Genomic DNA, 6,100 nt, shown 5'->3' with positions numbered 1-6,100 from the left:
AGACACTTTGATTTCTGCCACGTAAGACTTATTCAGGCTTCTGACATCCAGAACTGGATGCTGAGTTTGTGCTGTTTTAAGCAACTGGTTTTGGTCCTTTGTTATAGCAGCTATAGGAAACCATTAGAGCTTTTATATTTAAAATGTGTCCATCTATCTATGGATGACTATGACTTAATCCTAAAATAATACAGGATTCAACATTAATTTCACATCTGTTCCTAAATCTATTCCTAAAGATAGATGTTTCACTCTAACAAATAGCTGTCATTTCTTTGAACCCCTTCTGAGTTCTGTAATAAAAAAATCACAAAGTGATATCATATTAAAAGGTGCCTTTAATGATTGGTTAGCTAACATTTCTTACTGAGATTAAGACTAGGGTGCAGCAAGCAAGGAGACACTGTTGGGGTCACACAGATGCAGAGTGGGTATTTGCATGACCTTGAGAGTGAATGCCTTAACTTCTAGGTATTTTGCTTATCTTACCCTTGTCCTGAACTTGGGTCCTACTTTAATTTTATAAAAAGCAATGGCATTGCCTGATTTTTAATCAATGTTTTTCAATGTTTTTCTTTCTTAGTTTTTTTTTTTTCTTCCCCATGGTGAGTGTGCACTTGCTGCAGTGAGACAGACAGCGAGAGGGAATGTGAGAAATCACCCCACAGGTGAATGGCCACTGTGAAATTCCTTCTCCTCCATTCTCTTCCTGGGATCTTGGTCATGCACATACTCATGCCTGATGTGATTTTCAAGCCACCAGGTCTCAAACTAAACTCAGCCATGGGGGTGTCCAGTGCCTTAACCACCATGCCACCTGCTGGCTCCAATGCATTTTTCTTTAGAACTATATCTCACACTAAAGAATATCATACACAATTCAGTACATATTTGCAGAGTAGCTAGCAGAGCAGGTTTCAAATATTCACAGCATCATATAATGTTAAATGTTGAGGGTGGTGAACATGTTTATAGCCTTGATTTATTGCATACTATATACATGCTTTTAAAGACTATTCTGTACTCTGCAAAGATGTGCAGTAGTTATATGTAAATCATAAATCATAATAAATATAAAATCATTTTTTTTTAAATTTCCCAAATAATGAGGAAGGAAAAACAATAAAAACAAAACTATAGAATTACTTTGAAAGGTAACATATACATGATAATTTATGTACCATAAAAGCTTTTTTTTTGAGAAAGTCCTTAGTCAAATCTGATACATAAAATAATTTAATGCCTCTGGTGCAGTAAATAAAAAGCAGAGAAAAAGAAACAGTCCAGAAACAAATATCAAACTTTGAGTATACATTATTAAAAGGTTGTAATGCCTCACTCTGTAAGATTATATATAAAAGATTAGCTGAGACTAACAACAAAGGTCAATTAATGTTTGTTATCTTACTTAAAGGCATCTTGCTTAATTTAACATCTTCAGAAAACTTGGAATAAAGAAATGTTAATTTCACTGTGTATTTTTAAATATTACCTTTTGAGTAGAAAGTTTTTATTTTATGCTCAAGACACATTTTTAAAATGTTGGAGCTGAACCTACAACACATTTGGCTTATTTGACTCAATTCTGCATATAAATTAATAGGCAGAAACAATTAACCAAATAAGGCTTATTTCATGTTAGAAAGAATATGACTATTATTTTTAAAAACTCAGTTTTTAATTTTGGATCAACACATTAATATATGTCCCCATGACAACCATTGTACTTTCAGAAACCTTTATTTTTGAAAGCTTTTAGAGATCAAATAGCTAAGGTATTTAATCAGAGTGGAGACAAGAATTTTATTTGTTTGTATTAATTTTTAAAATTCAGACATTAAAATGCTATACATAATTTAGATTGTGAAGAGACTTTACAATGATATACACCTCTGTCTAGCCCAGTTGAGACTATTGTACACATCGCGATCGACAGATTAAAAAAATCTGTGTCCCACAAGTGTCTTGCCTCTCCATTTTTCTCCCAAATTTCCTTTCCTACACTCTTCCCTCCCACCCTTTGCACTTTGTCTCTAGTGTCCACTACAATATTTAATGCTTTTATGTTCTCCAGTCTTTCAGAATAATTATAAGACTTGTGGAGTAGGACGTCCTCTGTGTGCAACACAGGAGGACTAGAGGAGACAAAACTTGAGAAGAAAACTGGGAAACAGATTCTAGTAGTTAATTGTCATATAAGACATGCAACTCGGAGACTCAGATCCTGTAGCTATAGGAAATCATTCAGTTTATGGTGCTTATAGGGTTGGAATCTAGGGACAGCCAAGCAGAGTGCTGATCACTACTAAACAGGAAAAGAAAAGTATGGGGAAGAGTTGGTGTGGAAAGGGTTAAGTTAGTTGTACTGTGCACACGAAAATTATGGTTTCTCGATCCAAGTTAGTTCACAAATCCAGAATCCATTAGTGATGGAGGATAGGCCATTTTGAGAAAAGACTTTTAATGCCACCACTAGTCGATGTAGTATCTATTCCTCCCTCAAAACTTTTCAGCCTATTTCCAGCATAATGTGCACTAGAAGTTTTCAAAAACTGCAATATAACCTAAGGCTATATTGGGTGGGTCTTATAAAAACCAGGTAATTAAGACAGAGATCATAGAAAGAGCGTTGAAATGCCTAAGGAGTCACTCAAACACTCATGCTCAGGGTCATGCCAGGGAAGATTTATACTTGTACAATCCTGAGACTCGTGATCTCATCAGAGTTTGCTCCCTAGTTGCCTGATTTGTATCAAGTATTGAACTAAACTATTTTGGCCTAAAACAGTCGTTGTACTTTCACACTTGGATTCCTTGGATTCACTGAGAATTGTACAAGTCGGGCTATTTTCCTAAGCTGTTACTAAGTTACAGTCAATCACTCTAGCCATACTTCAGTCGATCACAGAAAGCCCAATTTCTAGGCTGTTCCTGCAGCGTACCATCTAGCTGTAACCAATCCAATGATTTCTCTACCACACTCCCTCACTTTCATTCTTATGCGTCACTTTCCCTTGCGCAACCTTACATGCCCCATGAGGAACCAGCTAGCTGGAATTCCTCAGAAGTCGTTTTCTGAAAGACTGCCAGATTCTAATCACCTATCCTTTGTCCAAATAAGCTCATAAATTTTGATTCTATGTAAAAATTTTTAAACTCATGGAACTCTTGGCCCTGTATGTAACATGTGGAATTTCAGCCCAAATCTGTTTCATATTCTATCCAACTCATGTGGCCCCATCCTGTGATTATCTCCAGAGTTTTTGCATGTATGTTTGGAATTGGTATACATAACACCAGCCAGAAACTTATGTTGTTTCCTGACTTGTAGAAAAAGAGCCATTAAGAAAGAGAGGGTAAATCCTGAATTCTTCTCCTTTTTCCACCCATATTAAAAAACATGGACTTTTTTCTTTAAATGTCATAATATCCTGGGTATTTAACATATTCATCGTGTTTGTAATTGTTCCTTTCTTAAATAAATGGAAGTATAATGGTAAAAACATAATCATCTAATGGAAGATCTTCAACACATCCTATTTCTCCCTTGCCAAGGTAGCAAATGAAAAGAAAACAGTAATATAGGGAGAATTGAGGATTAGTGTCACCACTAAAAATTAACAGATGCAAGGGAGTTCAACCCTTTTATACCCATACTTCTCGTAATCTCTGCTCTCTATAACAAAATTAAACGAAGTGTGACAAAGGATAGTGAAACATTTTAAACTTAAACAGGTATTAGTTTCAATTTCAGATGCTGTTCAGGAGGTGTTCTGGTGTTTAATGTAACAAATCAATGTAACTTCCAACACATAGCTGATAGCTATTGATTCAGTGAATAACTTTTCCTTGATTTTCATCTGTAGAAATACTTGACAATTTACCATTACATGAGAAGGACAAAATCACACTTTTACTGTCACGGTCTTGACCCAAGGCAGTGTAACTTCCTGCTCTCTGTCATAAACTAGTTCTATGGGAATCTTGATCATGCTCGGTTCTGCACAGTGTGCCGGTCCGTTAAGTAGCTAACGGTATGGCAATTAGATTCAATGAGTAAGAAAGGAAAAGTAACACATATGCCCTAGAAAGGGAAATTCATGTCAGAGAATTAGGAATAAATCACATGAAGATTTAGAGGCCCAACACTGAGAAAGGTTTTAAGGGGTTTATGGTCCAGGGCATGCTCAAATATTCCCTCTGAGGTCAATTCAACTGTTGTACTTTATACCTCACACAGTAGTTGGTAAATTTTTAGGGGAGAAGAGGATATTTTGGACACCTGAATCACACTTTTAAACTACAGTTTGTCTTCATTTTTTATGCTAATGAACCTTTGATGTGGAAGCTAATTAGTGAAAAATCATTATTTCTCATTCATTCATTCACAGTCACTCTTGTATTCTTTCTTTAAGGTATTTGCTCTTTTATTGGCTAACCACAATACTATTTATCTTATTTAATAACTTTATTAATTATATTTAAATATATTATAAATCATATTATTAAAAACTCATACGGAACTGCTTCAATGTATTTATTAAAAGACCCGGAAATCTTCCAGTTTTAAGTATGGTCAAGAACAAAGAAAACATTGGTAGCTGCTCTAGGCTGCTGTACATTCTTTCTAACCTCCTAAGGCCCATGGTACATTAGGCCAATAGTACTGGACCAGGATTTTTCAACTTCTGCACTATTCACATTTAGGGCTGGATAATTGTTTGCATTGTGAAGGGAGGATGGAGCGTCCAACATATTGTAAGAGGTTTAGCAACATCCCTGGTCTCTAACCAGTAGATGCCAGCAGTAATCTTCATCCTACTTGTATCAATACAACATTTTTCTAGATATGATAAACTATCCTCTGAGGAGCAAAAGACCCCAGTGGAGAACCATTGTGCTCGAGTGGCAAACAATTCTCTCACCTATCGCCAAACCCCTCAATAGAAGAGGTATAGTCAGACCTCTTGATTTTTCTTTTTATTTTTTTATTTTTATTTTTTTAAGATTTTTATGCCATAGAGTGCATGCACTCACCGGAGAGACAGAGATGGAGACAGAAAGTGAAAAATTACCCCTCAGGGAGAATAGCCATGCCACAATATCTTCTCCATTCTCCTCTCAGGATTTTGAGAACACTCGCACACGCACCTGGCATGAGTATTAAATCGTCAGATCTGAGTCCTGCAATGTAACCATTATGCCATCTGCTGGTCCCCGGACCTCTTGATTTCTAGAGCAAGGCCATACCCTCCACTTATCGGAACAGTTTCCTGTTTGAAAAATAGCCTTAGCCTGCTACTGGGCTCGAGTAGAAACTGAGTATTTCAATATGAAGATAAATACTTTGTTAGATGCATGGCCTGAACATTGCACACTCTGAGCTGGGTGTTATCAGATCCATTCTACCAGATAAAATTGGTGGGCACAACCAAGATCCACTATGTAACGAGAGTGACACATTCAGAGCCAGGTGGGTGTATACATGGGTGATATGATTAAACTCCCTTTTCCAGGAGCGTGGTGAGGTTTTCATTAAACCGGAAGCAAAGCAGTGCCTACCATTTGGCCTCTTCAGGCTCTTCATGCGTGTCAACCAGCAGGTAAAGAAGAGCTACTGTACTGGCTCTGGAAATGAACCTGAACAGTTCTTAGGAGTTAGAGTTGCTATTATGGAGGAAAAATTAGAATTGGTGGAGAAAATAGTATGTCTGAGTTTCAGGGAATTCACTGGGGCATCTTAGTACTCCCATAGACATCATAAAATTAAAATGATACAATATTCAATTAAGTCTAAAGGTCTTTAGAGTTAAGTGAAAAGATACCTACCAATTGTATAAGCATAAAAATGGAAAATTAAATTAAGTAGGAGTTGGGATAAGATGCATAAATTAGGGGCCAACAGATAGCATAACAATTGTGGTGCTGGACTCCCATGTAGTCCATCACAGTTCAAGTCCCAGACCCACCAACCTGAAACACACTGGGCATGTTCATGTGGTCCACTACATAGGAGTCCAGTGACATAGCCTTATGCTAACCGCTAATCCCGAGTACATATACTCTTAACATCTTTCTTTTTTATTGTTTATTTTGAGAG

At 36.7% G+C, this 6,100-nt stretch overlaps 1 pseudogene; it reads left to right on the top strand.

Annotated features, from left to right (window-relative positions):
* LOC102497920 (40S ribosomal protein S14 pseudogene) overlaps nt 1-5,705 on the top strand; it is a 10,367-nt pseudogene extending 4,662 nt beyond the window's left edge.
* The last annotated feature ends 395 nt before the right edge of the window (nt 5,706-6,100 follow it).

This window comes from Tupaia chinensis, unplaced genomic scaffold, assembly GCF_000334495.1.
Source record: "Tupaia chinensis unplaced genomic scaffold, TupChi_1.0 Scaffold142468_1, whole genome shotgun sequence".
Taxonomy (NCBI): domain Eukaryota; kingdom Metazoa; phylum Chordata; class Mammalia; order Scandentia; family Tupaiidae; genus Tupaia; species Tupaia belangeri.
The sequence above is the reverse complement of the archived record's forward strand: the minus strand, read 5'-3'. Positions and strand labels throughout refer to the sequence as shown.